The sequence below is a fragment of the Triturus cristatus genome, chromosome 11 (genome assembly GCF_964204655.1).
Source record: "Triturus cristatus chromosome 11, aTriCri1.1, whole genome shotgun sequence".
Taxonomy (NCBI): domain Eukaryota; kingdom Metazoa; phylum Chordata; class Amphibia; order Caudata; family Salamandridae; genus Triturus; species Triturus cristatus.
The window spans coordinates 936,509,025-936,531,933 of record NC_140594.1 but is presented as its reverse complement, the minus strand read 5'-3'; the positions used below and the strand labels follow the sequence as shown (position 1 = coordinate 936,531,933).

The 22,909-nt window shown below is 36.8% G+C and overlaps 1 long non-coding RNA gene across 1 annotated transcript in view; it reads right to left on the bottom strand.

Moving 5' to 3' along the window:
• LOC146785664 (uncharacterized) overlaps positions 1-22,909 on the bottom strand; it is a 54,590-nt gene that overhangs the window by 10,057 nt on the left and 21,624 nt on the right. Inside the window, exons 44-86 of the long non-coding RNA XR_014970734.1 lie at positions 22,515-22,672; positions 22,004-22,125; positions 21,493-21,614; positions 20,982-21,104; positions 20,474-20,592; positions 19,964-20,118; positions 19,453-19,574; positions 18,943-19,097; positions 18,432-18,553; positions 17,921-18,043; positions 17,408-17,565; positions 16,897-17,018; positions 16,386-16,507; positions 15,875-15,996; positions 15,364-15,486; positions 14,856-14,974; positions 14,346-14,500; positions 13,835-13,956; positions 13,325-13,479; positions 12,814-12,935; positions 12,303-12,425; positions 11,790-11,947; positions 11,279-11,400; positions 10,768-10,889; positions 10,259-10,412; positions 9,747-9,869; positions 9,237-9,358; positions 7,701-7,823; positions 7,189-7,312; positions 6,681-6,799; positions 6,173-6,291; positions 5,665-5,783; positions 5,157-5,275; positions 4,649-4,767; positions 4,137-4,260; positions 3,629-3,747; positions 3,121-3,239; positions 2,613-2,731; positions 2,105-2,223; positions 1,597-1,715; positions 1,088-1,241; positions 580-698; positions 69-191 (exon numbers count right to left, since the gene is read on the bottom strand). This is a non-coding gene — a long non-coding RNA (uncharacterized LOC146785664). The remainder of the gene's footprint in view (positions 1-68; positions 192-579; positions 699-1,087; positions 1,242-1,596; positions 1,716-2,104; positions 2,224-2,612; positions 2,732-3,120; positions 3,240-3,628; positions 3,748-4,136; positions 4,261-4,648; positions 4,768-5,156; positions 5,276-5,664; positions 5,784-6,172; positions 6,292-6,680; positions 6,800-7,188; positions 7,313-7,700; positions 7,824-9,236; positions 9,359-9,746; positions 9,870-10,258; positions 10,413-10,767; positions 10,890-11,278; positions 11,401-11,789; positions 11,948-12,302; positions 12,426-12,813; positions 12,936-13,324; positions 13,480-13,834; positions 13,957-14,345; positions 14,501-14,855; positions 14,975-15,363; positions 15,487-15,874; positions 15,997-16,385; positions 16,508-16,896; positions 17,019-17,407; positions 17,566-17,920; positions 18,044-18,431; positions 18,554-18,942; positions 19,098-19,452; positions 19,575-19,963; positions 20,119-20,473; positions 20,593-20,981; positions 21,105-21,492; positions 21,615-22,003; positions 22,126-22,514; positions 22,673-22,909) is intronic.

Here is a 22,909-nt window from a genome sequence, read left to right as displayed (position 1 = left end):
AGTGAGGACATGCTGATGCTGTGAGCGTCTTTTTAATGCATAAAGGAATTATTGTGAGTTTTACTTGCCTTGCATATTGGTAAAATGATGCCGTATGCCGGAAGACTTCCTTTTTTTTTTTTTTCTTCAGTCTCGGCAATTCAGAGAAACTCGGTTGTGAAACACTGCCACCTCTGGTCATTCAGTATAATCTGTAGATGGAAAAGTCCACTGTTAGCACATTTTCTATAAGCAATACAAAAAAATCTTGATTTTTAGAAAGGGTAAACAGATCAATACTATGGAGTCTTTTATTGTGAAAATCAACAGCTCATTAGAAAATCAAATCTCAATTTTAGTTTTTAACCTCACATACTTCTCTGCAACATTGCTAGTTCCAGGATATAAAGCAGGCTTTAGTAGCGTTGGAGGCAGCCAGGCTTTTATGAACTATCATGACCAACACAATGTGATCCATATTACTCTCATCTTGACAGAAATTATGTTCAGGCACAGTCTCCCACTATAAGGTAGTGAGGACATGCTGATGCTGTGAGCGTCTTTTTAATGCATAAAGGAATTATTGTGAGTTTTACTTGCCTTATAAATTGGTAAAATGATCCCGTATGCCGGAAGACTTCCTTTTTTTTTTCTTCAGTCTCGGCAATTCAGAGAAACTAGGTTGTGAAACACTGCCACCTCTGGTCATTCAGTATAATCTGCAGATGGAAAAGTCCACTGTTAGCACATTTTCTATAAGCAATACAAAAAAAATCTTGATGATTAGAAAGCGTAAACAGATCAATACTATGGAGTCTTTTATTGTGAAAATCAACAGCTCATTAGAAATTCAAATCTCAATTTTAGTTTTTAACCTCACATACTTCTCTGCAACATTGCTAGTTCCAGGATATAAAGCAGGCTTTAGTAGCGTTGGAGGCAGCCAGACTTTTATGAACTATCATGACCAACACAATGTGATCCATATTACTCTCATCTTGACAGAAATTATGTTCAGGCACAGTCTCCCACTGTAAGGTAGTGAGGACATGCTGATGCTGTGAGCGTCTTTTTAATGCATAAAGGAATTATTGTGAGTTTTACTTGCCTTGCATATTGGTAAAATGATGCCGTATGCCGGAAGACTTCCTTTTTTTTTTTCTTCAGTCTCGTCAATTCAGAGAAACTCGGTTGTGAAACACTGCCACCTCTGGTCATTCAGTATAATTTGCAGATGGAAAAGTCCACTGTTAGCACATTTTCTATAAGCAATACAAAAAAAATCTTGATTTTTAGAAAGCGTAAACAGATCAATACTATGGAGTCTTTTATTGTGAAAATCAACAGCTCATTAGAAATTCAAATCTCAATTTTAGTTTTTAACCTCACATACTTCTCTGCAACATTGCTAGTTCCAGGATATAAAGCAGGCTTTAGTAGCGTTGGAGGCAGCCAGGCTTTTATGAACTATCATGACCAACACAATGTGATCCATATTACTCTCATCTTGACAGAAATTATGTTCAGGCACAGTCTCCCACTATAAGGTAGTGAGGACATGCTGATGCTGTGAGCGTCTTTTTAATGCATAAAGGAATTATTGTGAGTTTTACTTGCCTTATAAATTGGTAAAATGATCCCGTATGCCGGAAGACTTCCTTTTTTTTTTCTTCAGTCTCGGCAATTCAGAGAAACTAGGTTGTGAAACACTGCCACCTCTGGTCATTCAGTATAATCTGCAGATGGAAAAGTCCACTGTTAGCACATTTTCTATAAGCAATACAAAAAAAATCTTGATTTTTAGAAAGCGTAAACAGATCAATACTATGGAGTCTTTTATTGTGAAAATCAACAGCTCATTAGAAAATCAAATCTCAATTTTAGTTTTTAACCTCACATACTTCTCTGCAACATTGCTAGCTCCAGGATATAAAGCAGGCTTTAGTAGCATTGGAGGCAGCCAGGCTTTTATGAGCTATCATGACCAACACAATGTGATCCATATTACTTTCATCTTGACAGAAATTATGTTCAGGCTCAGTCTCCCACTGTAAGGTAGTGAGGACATGCTGATGCTGTGAGCGTCTTTTTAATGCATAAAGGAATTATTGTGAGTTTTACTTGCCTTATAAATTGGTAAAATGATCCCGTATGCCGGAAGACTTCCTTTTTTTTTTCTTCAGTCTCGGCAATTCAGAGAAACTAGGTTGTGAAACACTGCCACCTCTGGTCATTCAGTATAATCTGCAGATGGAAAAGTCCACTGTTAGCACATTTTCTATAAGCAATACAAAAAAAATCTTGATGATTAGAAAGCGTAAACAGATCAATACTATGGAGTCTTTTATTGTGAAAATCAACAGCTCATTAGAAATTCAAATCTCAATTTTAGTTTTTAACCTCACATACTTCTCTGCAACATTGCTAGTTCCAGGATATAAAGCAGGCTTTAGTAGCGTTGGAGGCAGCCAGGCTTTTATGAACTATCATGACCAACACAATGTGATCCATATTACTCTCATCTTGACAGAAATTATGTTCAGGCACAGTCTCCCACTATAAGGTAGTGAGGACATGCTGATGCTGTGAGCGTCTTTTTAATGCATAAAGGAATTATTGTGAGTTTTACTTGCCTTATAAATTGGTAAAATGATCCCGTATGCCGGAAGACTTCCTTTTTTTTTTCTTCAGTCTCGGCAATTCAGAGAAACTAGGTTGTGAAACACTGCCACCTCTGGTCATTCAGTATAATCTGCAGATGGAAAAGTCCACTGTTAGCACATTTTCTATAAGCAATACAAAAAAAATCTTGATTTTTAGAAAGCGTAAACAGATCAATACTATGGAGTCTTTTATTGTGAAAATCAACAGCTCATTAGAAAATCAAATCTCAATTTTAGTTTTTAACCTCACATACTTCTCTGCAACATTGCTAGCTCCAGGATATAAAGCAGGCTTTAGTAGCATTGGAGGCAGCCAGGCTTTTATGAGCTATCATGACCAACACAATGTGATCCATATTACTGTCATCTTGACAGAAATTATGTTCAGGCACAGTCTCCCACTGTAAGGTAGTGAGGACATGCTGATGCTGTGAGCGTCTTTTTAATGCATAAAGGAATTATTGTGAGTTTTACTTGCCTTATAAATTGGTAAAATGATCCCGTATGCCGGAAGACTTCCTTTTTTTTTTCTTCAGTCTCGGCAATTCAGAGAAACTAGGTTGTGAAACACTGCCACCTCTGGTCATTCAGTATAATCTGCAGATGGAAAAGTCCACTGTTAGCACATTTTCTATAAGCAATACAAAAAAAATCTTGATGATTAGAAAGCGTAAACAGATCAATACTATGGAGTCTTTTATTGTGAAAATCAACAGCTCATTAGAAATTCAAATCTCAATTTTAGTTTTTAACCTCACATACTTCTCTGCAACATTGCTAGTTCCAGGATATAAAGCAGGCTTTAGTAGCGTTGGAGGCAGCCAGGCTTTTATGAACTATCATGACCAACACAATGTGATCCATATTACTCTCATCTTGACAGAAATTATGTTCAGGCACAGTCTCCCACTATAAGGTACTGAGGACATGCTGATGCTGTGAGCGTCTTTTTAATGCATAAAGGAATTATTGTGAGTTTTACTTGCCTTATAAATTGGTAAAATGATCCCGTATGCCGGAAGACTTCCTTTTTTTTTTCTTCAGTCTCGGCAATTCAGAGAAACTAGGTTGTGAAACACTGCCACCTCTGGTCATTCAGTATAATCTGCAGATGGAAAAGTCCACTGTTAGCACATTTTCTATAAGCAATACAAAAAAAATCTTGATTTTTAGAAAGCGTAAACAGATCAATACTATGGAGTCTTTTATTGTGAAAATCAACAGCTCATTAGAAAATCAAATCTCAATTTTAGTTTTTAACCTCACATACTTCTCTGCAACATTGCTAGCTCCAGGATATAAAGCAGGCTTTAGTAGCGTTGGAGGCAGCCAGGCTTTTATGAACTATCATGACCAACACAATGTGATCCATATTACTTTCATCTTGACAGAAATTATGTTCAGGCACAGTCTCCCACTGTAAGGTAGTGAGGACATGCTGATGCTGTGAGCGTCTTTTTAATGCATAAAGGAATTATTGTGAGTTTTACTTGCCTTATAAATTGGTAAAATGATGCCGTATGCCGGAAGACTTCCTTTTTTTTTTTTGTTCTTCAGTCTCGGCAATTCAGAGAAACTCGGTTGTGAAACACTGCCACCTCTGGTCATTCAGTATAATCTGTAGATGGAAAAGTCCACTGTTAGCACATTTTCTATAAGCAATACAAAAAAATCTTGATTTTTAGAAAGGGTAAACAGATCAATACTATGGAGTCTTTTATTGTGAAAATCAACAGCTCATTAGAAAATCAAATCTCAATTTTAGTTTTTAACCTCACATACTTCTCTGCAACATTGCTAGCTCCAGGATATAAAGCAGGCTTTAGCAGCATTGGAGGCAGCCAGGCTTTTATGAACTATCATGACCAACACAATGTGATCCATATTACTCTCATCTTGACAGAAATTATGTTCAGGCACAGTCTCCCACTATAAGGTAGTGAGGACATGCTGATGCTGTGAGCGTCTTTTTAATGCATAAAGGAATTATTGTGAGTTTTACTTGCCTTATAAATTGGTAAAATGATCCCGTATGCCGGAAGACTTCCTTTTTTTTTTCTTCAGTCTCGGCAATTCAGAGAAACTAGGTTGTGAAACACTGCCACCTCTGGTCATTCAGTATAATCTGCAGATGGAAAAGTCCACTGTTAGCACATTTTCTATAAGCAATACAAAAAAAATCTTGATTTTTAGAAAGCGTAAACAGATCAATACTATGGAGTCTTTTATTGTGAAAATCAACAGCTCATTAGAAAATCAAATCTCAATTTTAGTTTTTAACCTCACATACTTCTCTGCAACATTGCTAGCTCCAGGATATAAAGCAGGCTTTAGTAGCATTGGAGGCAGCCAGGCTTTTATGAGCTATCATGACCAACACAATGTGATCCATATTACTTTCATCTTGACAGAAATTATGTTCAGGCTCAGTCTCCCACTGTAAGGTAGTGAGGACATGCTGATGCTGTGAGCGTCTTTTTAATGCATAAAGGAATTATTGTGAGTTTTACTTGCCTTATAAATTGGTAAAATGATCCCGTATGCCGGAAGACTTCCTTTTTTTTTTCTTCAGTCTCGGCAATTCAGAGAAACTAGGTTGTGAAACACTGCCACCTCTGGTCATTCAGTATAATCTGCAGATGGAAAAGTCCACTGTTAGCACATTTTCTATAAGCAATACAAAAAAAATCTTGATGATTAGAAAGCGTAAACAGATCAATACTATGGAGTCTTTTATTGTGAAAATCAACAGCTCATTAGAAATTCAAATCTCAATTTTAGTTTTTAACCTCACATACTTCTCTGCAACATTGCTAGTTCCAGGATATAAAGCAGGCTTTAGTAGCGTTGGAGGCAGCCAGGCTTTTATGAACTATCATGACCAACACAATGTGATCCATATTACTCTCATCTTGACAGAAATTATGTTCAGGCACAGTCTCCCACTATAAGGTAGTGAGGACATGCTGATGCTGTGAGCGTCTTTTTAATGCATAAAGGAATTATTGTGAGTTTTACTTGCCTTATAAATTGGTAAAATGATCCCGTATGCCGGAAGACTTCCTTTTTTTTTTCTTCAGTCTCGGCAATTCAGAGAAACTAGGTTGTGAAACACTGCCACCTCTGGTCATTCAGTATAATCTGCAGATGGAAAAGTCCACTGTTAGCACATTTTCTATAAGCAATACAAAAAAAATCTTGATTTTTAGAAAGCGTAAACAGATCAATACTATGGAGTCTTTTATTGTGAAAATCAACAGCTCATTAGAAAATCAAATCTCAATTTTAGTTTTTAACCTCACATACTTCTCTGCAACATTGCTAGCTCCAGGATATAAAGCAGGCTTTAGTAGCATTGGAGGCAGCCAGGCTTTTATGAGCTATCATGACCAACACAATGTGATCCATATTACTGTCATCTTGACAGAAATTATGTTCAGGCACAGTCTCCCACTGTAAGGTAGTGAGGACATGCTGATGCTGTGAGCGTCTTTTTAATGCATAAAGGAATTATTGTGAGTTTTACTTGCCTTATAAATTGGTAAAATGATCCCGTATGCCGGAAGACTTCCTTTTTTTTTTCTTCAGTCTCGGCAATTCAGAGAAACTAGGTTGTGAAACACTGCCACCTCTGGTCATTCAGTATAATCTGCAGATGGAAAAGTCCACTGTTAGCACATTTTCTATAAGCAATACAAAAAAAATCTTGATGATTAGAAAGCGTAAACAGATCAATACTATGGAGTCTTTTATTGTGAAAATCAACAGCTCATTAGAAATTCAAATCTCAATTTTAGTTTTTAACCTCACATACTTCTCTGCAACATTGCTAGTTCCAGGATATAAAGCAGGCTTTAGTAGCGTTGGAGGCAGCCAGGCTTTTATGAACTATCATGACCAACACAATGTGATCCATATTACTCTCATCTTGACAGAAATTATGTTCAGGCACAGTCTCCCACTATAAGGTACTGAGGACATGCTGATGCTGTGAGCGTCTTTTTAATGCATAAAGGAATTATTGTGAGTTTTACTTGCCTTATAAATTGGTAAAATGATCCCGTATGCCGGAAGACTTCCTTTTTTTTTTCTTCAGTCTCGGCAATTCAGAGAAACTAGGTTGTGAAACACTGCCACCTCTGGTCATTCAGTATAATCTGCAGATGGAAAAGTCCACTGTTAGCACATTTTCTATAAGCAATACAAAAAAAATCTTGATTTTTAGAAAGCGTAAACAGATCAATACTATGGAGTCTTTTATTGTGAAAATCAACAGCTCATTAGAAAATCAAATCTCAATTTTAGTTTTTAACCTCACATACTTCTCTGCAACATTGCTAGCTCCAGGATATAAAGCAGGCTTTAGTAGCGTTGGAGGCAGCCAGGCTTTTATGAACTATCATGACCAACACAATGTGATCCATATTACTTTCATCTTGACAGAAATTATGTTCAGGCACAGTCTCCCACTGTAAGGTAGTGAGGACATGCTGATGCTGTGAGCGTCTTTTTAATGCATAAAGGAATTATTGTGAGTTTTACTTGCCTTATAAATTGGTAAAATGATGCCGTATGCCGGAAGACTTCCTTTTTTTTTTTTGTTCTTCAGTCTCGGCAATTCAGAGAAACTCGGTTGTGAAACACTGCCACCTCTGGTCATTCAGTATAATCTGTAGATGGAAAAGTCCACTGTTAGCACATTTTCTATAAGCAATACAAAAAAATCTTGATTTTTAGAAAGGGTAAACAGATCAATACTATGGAGTCTTTTATTGTGAAAATCAACAGCTCATTAGAAAATCAAATCTCAATTTTAGTTTTTAACCTCACATACTTCTCTGCAACATTGCTAGCTCCAGGATATAAAGCAGGCTTTAGCAGCATTGGAGGCAGCCAGGCTTTTATGAGCTATCATGACCAACACAATGTGATCCATATTACTTTCATCTTGACAGAAATTATGTTCAGGCACAGTCTCCCACTGTAAGGTAGTGAGGACATGCTGATGCTGTGAGCGTCTTTTTAATGCATAAAGGAATTATTGTGAGTTTTACTTGCCTTATAAATTGGTAAAATGATGCCGTATGCCGGAAGACTTCCTTTTTTTTTTTGTTCTTCAGTCTCGGCAATTCAGAGAAACTCGGTTGTGAAACACTGCCACCTCTGGTCATTCAGTATAATCTGTAGATGGAAAAGTCCACTGTTAGCACATTTTCTATAAGCAATACAAAAAAAATCTTGATTTTTAGAAAGCGTAAACAGATCAATACTATGGAGTCTTTTATTGTGAAAATCAACAGCTCATTAGAAATTCAAATCTCAATTTTAGTTTTTAACCTCACATACTTCTCTGCAACATTGCTAGTTCCAGGATATAAAGCAGGCTTTAGTAGCGTTGGAGGCAGCCAGGCTTTTATGAACTATCATGACCAACACAATGTGATCCATATTACTCTCATCTTGACAGAAATTATGTTCAGGCACAGTCTCCCACTATAAGGTAGTGAGGACATGCTGATGCTGTGAGCGTCTTTTTAATGCATAAAGGAATTATTGTGAGTTTTACTTGCCTTATAAATTGGTAAAATGATGCCGTATGCCGGAAGACTTCCTTTTTTTTTTTTGTTCTTCAGTCTCGGCAATTCAGAGAAACTCGGTTGTGAAACACTGCCACCTCTGGTCATTCAGTATAATCTGTAGATGGAAAAGTCCACTGTTAGCACATTTTCTATAAGCAATACAAAAAAATCTTGATTTTTAGAAAGGGTAAACAGATCAATACTATGGAGTCTTTTATTGTGAAAATCAACAGCTCATTAGAAAATCAAATCTCAATTTTAGTTTTTAACCTCACATACTTCTCTGCAACATTGCTAGCTCCAGGATATAAAGCAGGCTTTAGCAGCATTGGAGGCAGCCAGGCTTTTATGAGCTATCATGACCAACACAATGTGATCCATATTACTTTCATCTTGACAGAAATTATGTTCAGGCACAGTCTCCCACTGTAAGGTAGTGAGGACATGCTGATGCTGTGAGCGTCTTTTTAATGCATAAAGGAATTATTGTGAGTTTTACTTGCCTTATAAATTGGTAAAATGATGCCGTATGCCGGAAGACTTCCTTTTTTTTTTTGTTCTTCAGTCTCGGCAATTCAGAGAAACTCGGTTGTGAAACACTGCCACCTCTGGTCATTCAGTATAATCTGTAGATGGAAAAGTCCACTGTTAGCACATTTTCTATAAGCAATACAAAAAAAATCTTGATTTTTAGAAAGCGTAAACAGATCAATACTATGGAGTCTTTTATTGTGAAAATCAACAGCTCATTAGAAAATCAAATCTCAATTTTAGTTTTTAACCTCACATACTTCTCTGCAACATTGCTAGTTCCAGGATATAAAGCAGGCTTTAGTAGCGTTGGAGGCAGCCAGACTTTTATGAACTATCATGACCAACACAATGTGATCCATATTACTCTCATCTTGATAGAAATTATGTTCAGGCACAGTCTCCCACTGTAAGGTAGTGAGGACATGCTGATGCTGTGAGCGTCTTTTTAATGCATAAAGGAATTATTGTGAGTTTTACTTGCCTTGCATATTGGTAAAATGATGCCGTATGCCGGAAGACTTCCTTTTTTTTTTTTTCTTCAGTCTCGGCAATTCAGAGAAACTCGGTTGTGAAACACTGCCACCTCTGGTCATTCAGTATAATCTGTAGATGGAAAAGTCCACTGTTAGCACATTTTCTATAAGCAATCCAAAAAAATCTTGATTTTTAGAAAGGGTAAACAGATCAATACTATGGAGTCTTTTATTGTGAAAATCAACAGCTCATTAGAAAATCAAATCTCAATTTTAGTTTTTAACCTCACATACTTCTCTGCAACATTGCTAGTTCCAGGATATAAAGCAGGCTTTAGTAGCGTTGGAGGCAGCCAGGCTTTTATGAACTATCATGACCAACACAATGTGATCCATATTACTCTCATCTTGACAGAAATTATGTTCAGGCACAGTCTCCCACTATAAGGTAGTGAGGACATGCTGATGCTGTGAGCGTCTTTTTAATGCATAAAGGAATTATTGTGAGTTTTACTTGCCTTATAAATTGGTAAAATGATGCCGTATGCCGGAAGACTTCCTTTTTTTTTTTGTTCTTCAGTCTCGGCAATTCAGAGAAACTCGGTTGTGAAACACTGCCACCTCTGGTCATTCAGTATAATCTGTAGATGGAAAAGTCCACTGTTAGCACATTTTCTATAAGCAATACAAAAAAAATCTTGATTTTTAGAAAGCGTAAACAGATCAATACTATGGAGTCTTTTATTGTGAAAATCAACAGCTCATTAGAAATTCAAATCTCAATTTTAGTTTTTAACCTCACATACTTCTCTGCAACATTGCTAGTTCCAGGATATAAAGCAGGCTTTAGTAGCGTTGGAGGCAGCCAGACTTTTATGAACTATCATGACCAACACAATGTGATCCATATTACTCTCATCTTGACAGAAATTATGTTCAGGCACAGTCTCCCACTGTAAGGTAGTGAGGACATGCTGATGCTGTGAGCGTCTTTTTAATGCATAAAGGAATTATTGTGAGTTTTACTTGCCTTGCATATTGGTAAAATGATGCCGTATGCCGGAAGACTTCCTTTTTTTTTTTCTTCAGTCTCGTCAATTCAGAGAAACTCGGTTGTGAAACACTGCCACCTCTGGTCATTCAGTATAATTTGCAGATGGAAAAGTCCACTGTTAGCACATTTTCTATAAGCAATACAAAAAAAATCTTGATTTTTAGAAAGCGTAAACAGATCAATACTATGGAGTCTTTTATTGTGAAAATCAACAGCTCATTAGAAAATCAAATCTCAATTTTAGTTTTTAACCTCACATACTTCTCTGCAACATTGCTAGCTCCAGGATATAAAGCAGGCTTTAGTAGCATTGGAGGCAGCCAGGCTTTTATGAGCTATCATGACCAACACAATGTGATCCATATTACTTTCATCTTGACAGAAATTATGTTCAGGCACAGTCTCCCACTGAAAGGTAGTGAGGACATGCTGATGCTGTGAGCGTCTTTTTAATGCATAAAGGAATTATTGTGAGTTTTACTTGCCTTATAAATTGGTAAAATGATGCCGTATGCCGGAAGACTTCCTTTTTTTTTTGTTCTTCAGTCTCGGCAATTCAGAGAAACTCGGTTGTGAAACACTGCCACCTCTGGTCATTCAGTATAATCTGTAGATGGAAAAGTCCACTGTTAGCACATTTTCTATAAGCAATACAAAAAAAATCTTGATTTTTAGAAAGCGTAAACAGATCAATACTATGGAGTCTTTTATTGTGAAAATCAACAGCTCATTAGAAATTCAAATCTCAATTTTAGTTTTTAACCTCACATACTTCTCTGCAACATTGCTAGTTCCAGGATATAAAGCAGGCTTTAGTAGCGTTGGAGGCAGCCAGGCTTTTATGAACTATCATGACCAACACAATGTGATCCATATTACTTTCATCTTGACAGAAATTATGTTCAGGCACAGTCTCCCACTATAAGGTAGTGAGGACATGCTGATGCTGTGAGCGTCTTTTTAATGCATAAAGGAATTATTGTGAGTTTTACTTGCCTTATAAATTGGTAAAATGATGCCGTATGCCGGAAGACTTCCTTTTTTTTTTGTTCTTCAGTCTCGGCAATTCAGAGAAACTCGGTTGTGAAACACTGCCACCTCTGGTCATTCAGTATAATCTGTAGATGGAAAAGTCCACTGTTAGCACATTTTCTATAAGCAATACAAAAAAAATCTTGATTTTTAGAAAGCGTAAACAGATCAATACTATGGAGTCTTTTATTGTGAAAATCAACAGCTCATTAGAAATTCAAATCTCAATTTTAGTTTTTAACCTCACATACTTCTCTGCAACATTGCTAGTTCCAGGATATAAAGCAGGCTTTAGTAGCGTTGGAGGCAGCCAGACTTTTATGAACTATCATGACCAACACAATGTGATCCATATTACTCTCATCTTGACAGAAATTATGTTCAGGCACAGTCTCCCACTGTAAGGTAGTGAGGACATGCTGATGCTGTGAGCGTCTTTTTAATGCATAAAGGAATTATTGTGAGTTTTACTTGCCTTGCATATTGGTAAAATGATGCCGTATGCCGGAAGACTTCCTTTTTTTTTTTTGTTCTTCAGTCTCGGCAATTCAGAGAAACTCGGTTGTGAAACACTGCCACCTCTGGTCATTCAGTATAATTTGCAGATGGAAAAGTCCACTGTTAGCACATTTTCTATAAGCAATACAAAAAAAATCTTGATTTTTAGAAAGCGTAAACAGATCAATACTATGGAGTCTTTTATTGTGAAAATCAACAGCTCATTAGAAAATCAAATCTCAATTTTAGTTTTTAACCTCACATACTTCTCTGCAACATTGCTAGTTCCAGGATATAAAGCAGGCTTTAGTAGCGTTGGAGGCAGCCAGACTTTTATGAACTATCATGACCAACACAATGTGATCCATATTACTCTCATCTTGATAGAAATTATGTTCAGGCACAGTCTCCCACTGTAAGGTAGTGAGGACATGCTGATGCTGTGAGCGTCTTTTTAATGCATAAAGGAATTATTGTGAGTTTTACGTGCCTTGCATATTGGTAAAATGATGCCGTATGCCGGAAGACTTCCTTTTTTGTTTTTTTCTTCAGTCTCGGCAATTCAGAGAAACTCGGTTGTGAAACACTGCCACCTCTGGTCATTCAGTATAATCTGTAGATGGAAAAGTCCACTGTTAGCACATTTTCTATAAGCAATACAAAAAAATCTTGATTTTTAGAAAGGGTAAACAGATCAATACTATGGAGTCTTTTATTGTGAAAATCAACAGCTCATTAGAAAATCAAATCTCAATTTTAGTTTTTAACCTCACATACTTCTCTGCAACATTGCTAGCTCCAGGATAAAAAGCAGGCTTTAGTAGCATTGGAGGCAGCCAGGCTTTTATGAGCTATCATGACCAACACAATGTGATCCATATTACTTTCATCTTGACAGAAATTATGTTCAGGCACAGTCTCCCACTGTAAGGTAGTGAGGACATGCTGATGCTGTGAGCGTCTTTTTAATGCATAAAGGAATTATTGTGAGTTTTACTTGCCTTATAAATTGGTAAAATGATGCCGTATGCCGGAAGACTTCCTTTTTTTTTTGTTCTTCAGTCTCGGCAATTCAGAGAAACTCGGTTGTGAAACACTGCCACCTCTGGTCATTCAGTATAATCTGTAGATGGAAAAGTCCACTGTTAGCACATTTTCTATAAGCAATACAAAAAAAATCTTGATTTTTAGAAAGCGTAAACAGATCAATACTATGGAGTCTTTTATTGTGAAAATCAACAGCTCATTAGAAATTCAAATCTCAATTTTAGTTTTTAACCTCACATACTTCTCTGCAACATTGCTAGTTCCAGGATATAAAGCAGGCTTTAGTAGCGTTGGAGGCAGCCAGGCTTTTATGAACTATCATGACCAACACAATGTGATCCATATTACTTTCATCTTGACAGAAATTATGTTCAGGCACAGTCTCCCACTATAAGGTAGTGAGGACATGCTGATGCTGTGAGCGTCTTTTTAATGCATAAAGGAATTATTGTGAGTTTTACTTGCCTTGCATATTGGTAAAATGATGCCGTATGCCGGAAGACTTCCTTTTTTTTGTTTCTTCAGTCTCGGCAATTCAGAGAAACTCGGTTGTGAAACACTGCCACCTCTGGTCATTCAGTATAATTTGCAGATGGAAAAGTCCACTGTTAGCACATTTTCTATAAGCAATACAAAAAAAATCTTGATTTTTAGAAAGCGTAAACAGATCAATACTATGGAGTCTTTTATTGTGAAAATCAACAGCTCATTAGAAAATCAAATCTCAATTTTAGTTTTTAACCTCACATACTTCTCTGCAACATTGCTAGTTCCAGGATATAAAGCAGGCTTTAGTAGCGTTGGAGGCAGCCAGACTTTTATGAACTATCATGACCAACACAATGTGATCCATATTACTCTCATCTTGATAGAAATTATGTTCAGGCACAGTCTCCCACTGTAAGGTAGTGAGGACATGCTGATGCTGTGAGCGTCTTTTTAATGCATAAAGGAATTATTGTGAGTTTTACTTGCCTTGCATATTGGTAAAATGATGCCGTATGCCGGAAGACTTCCTTTTTTTTTTTTTCTTCAGTCTCGGCAATTCAGAGAAACTCGGTTGTGAAACACTGCCACCTCTGGTCATTCAGTATAATCTGTAGATGGAAAAGTCCACTGTTAGCACATTTTCTATAAGCAATACAAAAAAAATCTTGATTTTTAGAAAGCGTAAACAGATCAATACTATGGAGTCTTTTATTGTGAAAATCAACAGCTCATTAGAAATTCAAATCTCAATTTTAGTTTTTAACCTCACATACTTCTCTGCAACATTGCTAGTTCCAGGATATAAAGCAGGCTTTAGTAGCGTTGGAGGCAGCCAGACTTTTATGAACTATCATGACCAACACAATGTGATCCATATTACTCTCATCTTGACAGAAATTATGTTCAGGCACAGTCTCCCACTGTAAGGTAGTGAGGACATGCTGATGCTGTGAGCGTCTTTTTAATGCATAAAGGAATTATTGTGAGTTTTACTTGCCTTGCATATTGGTAAAATGATGCCGTATGCCGGAAGACTTCCTTTTTTTTTTTTCTTCAGTCTCGGCAATTCAGAGAAACTCGGTTGTGAAACACTGCCACCTCTGGTCATTCAGTATAATTTGCAGATGGAAAAGTCCACTGTTAGCACATTTTCTATAAGCAATACAAAAAAAATCTTGATTTTTAGAAAGCGTAAACAGATCAATACTATGGAGTCTTTTATTGTGAAAATCAACAGCTCATTAGAAAATCAAATCTCAATTTTAGTTTTTAACCTCACATACTTCTCTGCAACATTGCTAGCTCCAGGATATAAAGCAGGCTTTAGTAGCATTGGAGGCAGCCAGGCTTTTATGAGCTATCATGACCAACACAATGTGATCCATATTACTTTCATCTTGACAGAAATTATGTTCAGGCACAGTCTCCCACTGTAAGGTAGTGAGGACATGCTGATGCTGTGAGCGTCTTTTTAATGCATAAAGGAATTATTGTGAGTTTTACTTGCCTTATAAATTGGTAAAATGATCCCGTATGCCGGAAGACTTCCTTTTTTTTTTCTTCAGTCTCGGCAATTCAGAGAAACTAGGTTGTGAAACACTGCCACCTCTGGTCATTCAGTATAATCTGCAGATGGAAAAGTCCACTGTTAGCACATTTTCTATAAGCAATACAAAAAAAATCTTGATGATTAGAAAGCGTAAACAGATCAATACTATGGAGTCTTTTATTGTGAAAATCAACAGCTCATTAGAAATTCAAATCTCAATTTTAGTTTTTAACCTCACATACTTCTCTGCAACATTGCTAGTTCCAGGATATAAAGCAGGCTTTAGTAGCGTTGGAGGCAGCCAGGCTTTTATGAACTATCATGACCAACACAATGTGATCCATATTACTCTCATCTTGATAGAAATTATGTTCAGGCACAGTCTCCCACTGTAAGGTAGTGAGGACATGCTGATGCTGTGAGCGTCTTTTTAATGCATAAAGGAATTATTGTGAGTTTTACGTGCCTTGCATATTGGTAAAATGATGCCGTATGCCGGAAGACTTCCTTTTTTGTTTTTTTCTTCAGTCTCGGCAATTCAGAGAAACTCGGTTGTGAAACACTGCCACCTCTGGTCATTCAGTATAATCTGTAGATGGAAAAGTCCACTGTTAGCACATTTTCTATAAGCAATACAAAAAAATCTTGATTTTTAGAAAGGGTAAACAGATCAATACTATGGAGTCTTTTATTGTGAAAATCAACAGCTCATTAGAAAATCAAATCTCAATTTTAGTTTTTAACCTCACATACTTCTCTGCAACATTGCTAGCTCCAGGATATAAAGCAGGCTTTAGTAGCATTGGAGGCAGCCAGGCTTTTATGAGCTATCATGACCAACACAATGTGATCCATATTACTTTCATCTTGACAGAAATTATGTTCAGGCACAGTCTCCCACTGAAAGGTAGTGAGGACATGCTGATGCTGTGAGCGTCTTTTTAATGCATAAAGGAATTATTGTGAGTTTTACTTGCCTTATAAATTGGTAAAATGATGCCGTATGCCGGAAGACTTCCTTTTTTTTTTGTTCTTCAGTCTCGGCAATTCAGAGAAACTCGGTTGTGAAACACTGCCACCTCTGGTCATTCAGTATAATCTGTAGATGGAAAAGTCCACTGTTAGCACATTTTCTATAAGCAATACAAAAAAAATCTTGATTTTTAGAAAGCGTAAACAGATCAATACTATGGAGTCTTTTATTGTGAAAATCAACAGCTCATTAGAAATTCAAATCTCAATTTTAGTTTTTAACCTCACATACTTCTCTGCAACATTGCTAGTTCCAGGATATAAAGCAGGCTTTAGTAGCGTTGGAGGCAGCCAGGCTTTTATGAACTATCATGACCAACACAATGTGATCCATATTACTTTCATCTTGACAGAAATTATGTTCAGGCACAGTCTCCCACTATAAGGTAGTGAGGACATGCTGATGCTGTGAGCGTCTTTTTAATGCATAAAGGAATTATTGTGAGTTTTACTTGCCTTATAAATTGGTAAAATGATGCCGTATGCCGGAAGACTTCCTTTTTTTTTTGTTCTTCAGTCTCGGCAATTCAGAGAAACTCGGTTGTGAAACACTGCCACCTCTGGTCATTCAGTATAATCTGTAGATGGAAAAGTCCACTGTTAGCACATTTTCTATAAGCAATACAAAAAAAATCTTGATTTTTAGAAAGCGTAAACAGATCAATACTATGGAGTCTTTTATTGTGAAAATCAACAGCTCATTAGAAATTCAAATCTCAATTTTAGTTTTTAACCTCACATACTTCTCTGCAACATTGCTAGTTCCAGGATATAAAGCAGGCTTTAGTAGCGTTGGAGGCAGCCAGGCTTTTATGAACTATCATGACCAACACAATGTGATCCATATTACTTTCATCTTGACAGAAATTATGTTCAGGCACAGTCTCCCACTATAAGGTAGTGAGGACATGCTGATGCTGTGAGCGTCTTTTTAATGCATAAAGGAATTATTGTGAGTTTTACTTGCCTTATAAATTGGTAAAATGATGCCGTATGCCGGAAGACTTCCTTTTTTTTTTGTTCTTCAGTCTCGGCAATTCAGAGAAACTCGGTTGTGAAACACTGCCACCTCTGGTCATTCAGTATAATCTGTAGATGGAAAAGTCCACTGTTAGCACATTTTCTATAAGCAATACAAAAAAAATCTTGATTTTTAGAAAGCGTAAACAGATCAATACTATGGAGTCTTTTATTGTGAAAATCAACAGCTCATTAGAAATTCAAATCTCAATTTTAGTTTTTAACCTCACATACTTCTCTGCAACATTGCTAGTTCCAGGATATAAAGCAGGCTTTAGTAGCGTTGGAGGCAGCCAGACTTTTATGAACTATCATGACCAACACAATGTGATCCATATTACTCTCATCTTGACAGAAATTATGTTCAGGCACAGTCTCCCACTGTAAGGTAGTGAGGACATGCTGATGCTGTGAGCGTCTTTTTAATGCATAAAGGAATTATTGTGAGTTTTACTTGCCTTGCATATTGGTAAAATGATGCCGTATGCCGGAAGACTTCCTTTTTTTTTTTTGTTCTTCAGTCTCGGCAATTCAGAGAAACTCGGTTGTGAAACACTGCCACCTCTGGTCATTCAGTATAATTTGCAGATGGAAAAGTCCACTGTTAGCACATTTTCTATAAGCAATACAAAAAAAATCTTGATTTTTAGAAAGCGTAAACAGATCAATACTATGGAGTCTTTTATTGTGAAAATCAACAGCTCATTAGAAAATCAAATCTCAATTTTAGTTTTTAACCTCACATACTTCTCTGCAACATTGCTAGTTCCAGGATATAAAGCAGGCTTTAGTAGCGTTGGAGGCAGCCAGACTTTTATGAACTATCATGACCAACACAATGTGATCCATATTACTCTCATCTTGATAGAAATTATGTTCAGGCACAGTCTCCCACTGTAAGGTAGTGAGGACATGCTGATGCTGTGAGCGTCTTTTTAATGCATAAAGGAATTATTGTGAGTTTTACGTGCCTTGCATATTGGTAAAATGATGCCGTATGCCGGAAGACTTCCTTTTTTGTTTTTTTCTTCAGTCTCGGCAATTCAGAGAAACTCGGTTGTGAAACACTGCCACCTCTGGTCATTCAGTATAATCTGTAGATGGAAAAGTCCACTGTTAGCACATTTTCTATAAGCAATACAAAAAAATCTTGATTTTTAGAAAGGGTAAACAGATCAATACTATGGAGTCTTTTATTGTGAAAATCAACAGCTCATTAGAAAATCAAATCTCAATTTTAGTTTTTAACCTCACATACTTCTCTGCAACATTGCTAGCTCCAGGATAAAAAGCAGGCTTTAGTAGCATTGGAGGCAGCCAGGCTTTTATGAGCTATCATGACCAACACAATGTGATCCATATTACTTTCATCTTGACAGAAATTATGTTCAGGCACAGTCTCCCACTGTAAGGTAGTGAGGACATGCTGATGCTGTGAGCGTCTTTTTAATGCATAAAGGAATTATTGTGAGTTTTACTTGCCTTATAAATTGGTAAAATGATGCCGTATGCCGGAAGACTTCCTTTTTTTTTTGTTCTTCAGTCTCGGCAATTCAGAGAAACTCGGTTGTGAAACACTGCCACCTCTGGTCATTCAGTATAATCTGTAGATGGAAAAGTCCACTGTTAGCACATTTTCTATAAGCAATACAAAAAAAATCTTGATTTTTAGAAAGCGTAAACAGATCAATACTATGGAGTCTTTTATTGTGAAAATCAACAGCTCATTAGAAATTCAAATCTCAATTTTAGTTTTTAACCTCACATACTTCTCTGCAACATTGCTAGTTCCAGGATATAAAGCAGGCTTTAGTAGCGTTGGAGGCAGCCAGGCTTTTATGAACTATCATGACCAACACAATGTGATCCATATTACTTTCATCTTGACAGAAATTATGTTCAGGCACAGTCTCCCACTATAAGGTAGTGAGGACATGCTGATGCTGTGAGCGTCTTTTTAATGCATAAAGGAATTATTGTGAGTTTTACTTGCCTTGCATATTGGTAAAATGATGCCGTATGCCGGAAGACTTCCTTTTTTTTGTTTCTTCAGTCTCGGCAATTCAGAGAAACTCGGTTGTGAAACACTGCCACCTCTGGTCATTCAGTATAATTTGCAGATGGAAAAGTCCACTGTTAGCACATTTTCTATAAGCAATACAAAAAAAATCTTGATTTTTAGAAAGCGTAAACAGATCAATACTATGGAGTCTTTTATTGTGAAAATCAACAGCTCATTAGAAAATCAAATCTCAATTTTAGTTTTTAACCTCACATACTTCTCTGCAACATTGCTAGTTCCAGGATATAAAGCAGGCTTTAGTAGCGTTGGAGGCAGCCAGACTTTTATGAACTATCATGACCAACACAATGTGATCCATATTACTCTCATCTTGATAGAAATTATGTTCAGGCACAGTCTCCCACTGTAAGGTAGTGAGGACATGCTGATGCTGTGAGCGTCTTTTTAATGCATAAAGGAATTATTGTGAGTTTTACTTGCCTTGCATATTGGTAAAATGATGCCGTATGCCGGAAGACTTCCTTTTTTTTTTTTTCTTCAGTCTCGGCAATTCAGAGAAACTCGGTTGTGAAACACTGCCACCTCTGGTCATTCAGTATAATCTGTAGATGGAAAAGTCCACTGTTAGCACATTTTCTATAAGCAATACAAAAAAAATCTTGATTTTTAGAAAGCGTAAACAGATCAATACTATGGAGTCTTTTATTGTGAAAATCAACAGCTCATTAGAAATTCAAATCTCAATTTTAGTTTTTAACCTCACATACTTCTCTGCAACATTGCTAGTTCCAGGATATAAAGCAGGCTTTAGTAGCGTTGGAGGCAGCCAGACTTTTATGAACTATCATGACCAACACAATGTGATCCATATTACTCTCATCTTGACAGAAATTATGTTCAGGCACAGTCTCCCACTGTAAGGTAGTGAGGACATGCTGATGCTGTGAGCGTCTTTTTAATGCATAAAGGAATTATTGTGAGTTTTACTTGCCTTGCATATTGGTAAAATGATGCCGTATGCCGGAAGACTTCCTTTTTTTTTTTTCTTCAGTCTCGGCAATTCAGAGAAACTCGGTTGTGAAACACTGCCACCTCTGGTCATTCAGTATAATTTGCAGATGGAAAAGTCCACTGTTAGCACATTTTCTATAAGCAATACAAAAAAAATCTTGATTTTTAGAAAGCGTAAACAGATCAATACTATGGAGTCTTTTATTGTGAAAATCAACAGCTCATTAGAAAATCAAATCTCAATTTTAGTTTTTAACCTCACATACTTCTCTGCAACATTGCTAGCTCCAGGATATAAAGCAGGCTTTAGTAGCATTGGAGGCAGCCAGGCTTTTATGAGCTATCATGACCAACACAATGTGATCCATATTACTTTCATCTTGACAGAAATTATGTTCAGGCACAGTCTCCCACTGTAAGGTAGTGAGGACATGCTGATGCTGTGAGCGTCTTTTTAATGCATAAAGGAATTATTGTGAGTTTTACTTGCCTTATAAATTGGTAAAATGATCCCGTATGCCGGAAGACTTCCTTTTTTTTTTCTTCAGTCTCGGCAATTCAGAGAAACTAGGTTGTGAAACACTGCCACCTCTGGTCATTCAGTATAATCTGCAGATGGAAAAGTCCACTGTTAGCACATTTTCTATAAGCAATACAAAAAAAATCTTGATGATTAGAAAGCGTAAACAGATCAATACTATGGAGTCTTTTATTGTGAAAATCAACAGCTCATTAGAAATTCAAATCTCAATTTTAGTTTTTAACCTCACATACTTCTCTGCAACATTGCTAGTTCCAGGATATAAAGCAGGCTTTAGTAGCGTTGGAGGCAGCCAGGCTTTTATGAACTATCATGACCAACACAATGTGATCCATATTACTCTCATCTTGATAGAAATTATGTTCAGGCACAGTCTCCCACTGTAAGGTAGTGAGGACATGCTGATGCTGTGAGCGTCTTTTTAATGCATAAAGGAATTATTGTGAGTTTTACGTGCCTTGCATATTGGTAAAATGATGCCGTATGCCGGAAGACTTCCTTTTTTGTTTTTTTCTTCAGTCTCGGCAATTCAGAGAAACTCGGTTGTGAAACACTGCCACCTCTGGTCATTCAGTATAATCTGTAGATGGAAAAGTCCACTGTTAGCACATTTTCTATAAGCAATACAAAAAAATCTTGATTTTTAGAAAGGGTAAACAGATCAATACTATGGAGTCTTTTATTGTGAAAATCAACAGCTCATTAGAAAATCAAATCTCAATTTTAGTTTTTAACCTCACATACTTCTCTGCAACATTGCTAGCTCCAGGATATAAAGCAGGCTTTAGTAGCATTGGAGGCAGCCAGGCTTTTATGAGCTATCATGACCAACACAATGTGATCCATATTACTTTCATCTTGACAGAAATTATGTTCAGGCACAGTCTCCCACTGAAAGGTAGTGAGGACATGCTGATGCTGTGAGCGTCTTTTTAATGCATAAAGGAATTATTGTGAGTTTTACTTGCCTTATAAATTGGTAAAATGATGCCGTATGCCGGAAGACTTCCTTTTTTTTTTGTTCTTCAGTCTCGGCAATTCAGAGAAACTCGGTTGTGAAACACTGCCACCTCTGGTCATTCAGTATAATCTGTAGATGGAAAAGTCCACTGTTAGCACATTTTCTATAAGCAATACAAAAAAAATCTTGATTTTTAGAAAGCGTAAACAGATCAATACTATGGAGTCTTTTATTGTGAAAATCAACAGCTCATTAGAAATTCAAATCTCAATTTTAGTTTTTAACCTCACATACTTCTCTGCAACATTGCTAGTTCCAGGATATAAAGCAGGCTTTAGTAGCGTTGGAGGCAGCCAGGCTTTTATGAACTATCATGACCAACACAATGTGATCCATATTACTTTCATCTTGACAGAAATTATGTTCAGGCACAGTCTCCCACTATAAGGTAGTGAGGACATGCTGATGCTGTGAGCGTCTTTTTAATGCATAAAGGAATTATTGTGAGTTTTACTTGCCTTATAAATTGGTAAAATGATGCCGTATGCCGGAAGACTTCCTTTTTTTTTTGTTCTTCAGTCTCGGCAATTCAGAGAAACTCGGTTGTGAAACACTGCCACCTCTGGTCATTCAGTATAATCTGTAGATGGAAAAGTCCACTGTTAGCACATTTTCTATAAGCAATACAAAAAAAATCTTGATTTTTAGAAAGCGTAAACAGATCAATACTATGGAGTCTTTTATTGTGAAAATCAACAGCTCATTAGAAATTCAAATCTCAATTTTAGTTTTTAACCTCACATACTTCTCTGCAACATTGCTAGTTCCAGGATATAAAGCAGGCTTTAGTAGCGTTGGAGGCAGCCAGACTTTTATGAACTATCATGACCAACACAATGTGATCCATATTACTCTCATCTTGACAGAAATTATGTTCAGGCACAGTCTCCCACTGTAAGGTAGTGAGGACATGCTGATGCTGTGAGCGTCTTTTTAATGCATAAAGGAATTATTGTGAGTTTTACTTGCCTTGCATATTGGTAAAATGATGCCGTATGCCGGAAGACTTCCTTTTTTTTTTTTGTTCTTCAGTCTCGGCAATTCAGAGAAACTCGGTTGTGAAACACTGCCACCTCTGGTCATTCAGTATAATTTGCAGATGGAAAAGTCCACTGTTAGCACATTTTCTATAAGCAATACAAAAAAAATCTTGATTTTTAGAAAGCGTAAACAGATCAATACTATGGAGTCTTTTATTGTGAAAATCAACAGCTCATTAGAAAATCAAATCTCAATTTTAGTTTTTAACCTCACATACTTCTCTGCAACATTGCTAGTTCCAGGATATAAAGCAGGCTTTAGTAGCGTTGGAGGCAGCCAGACTTTTATGAACTATCATGACCAACACAATGTGATCCATATTA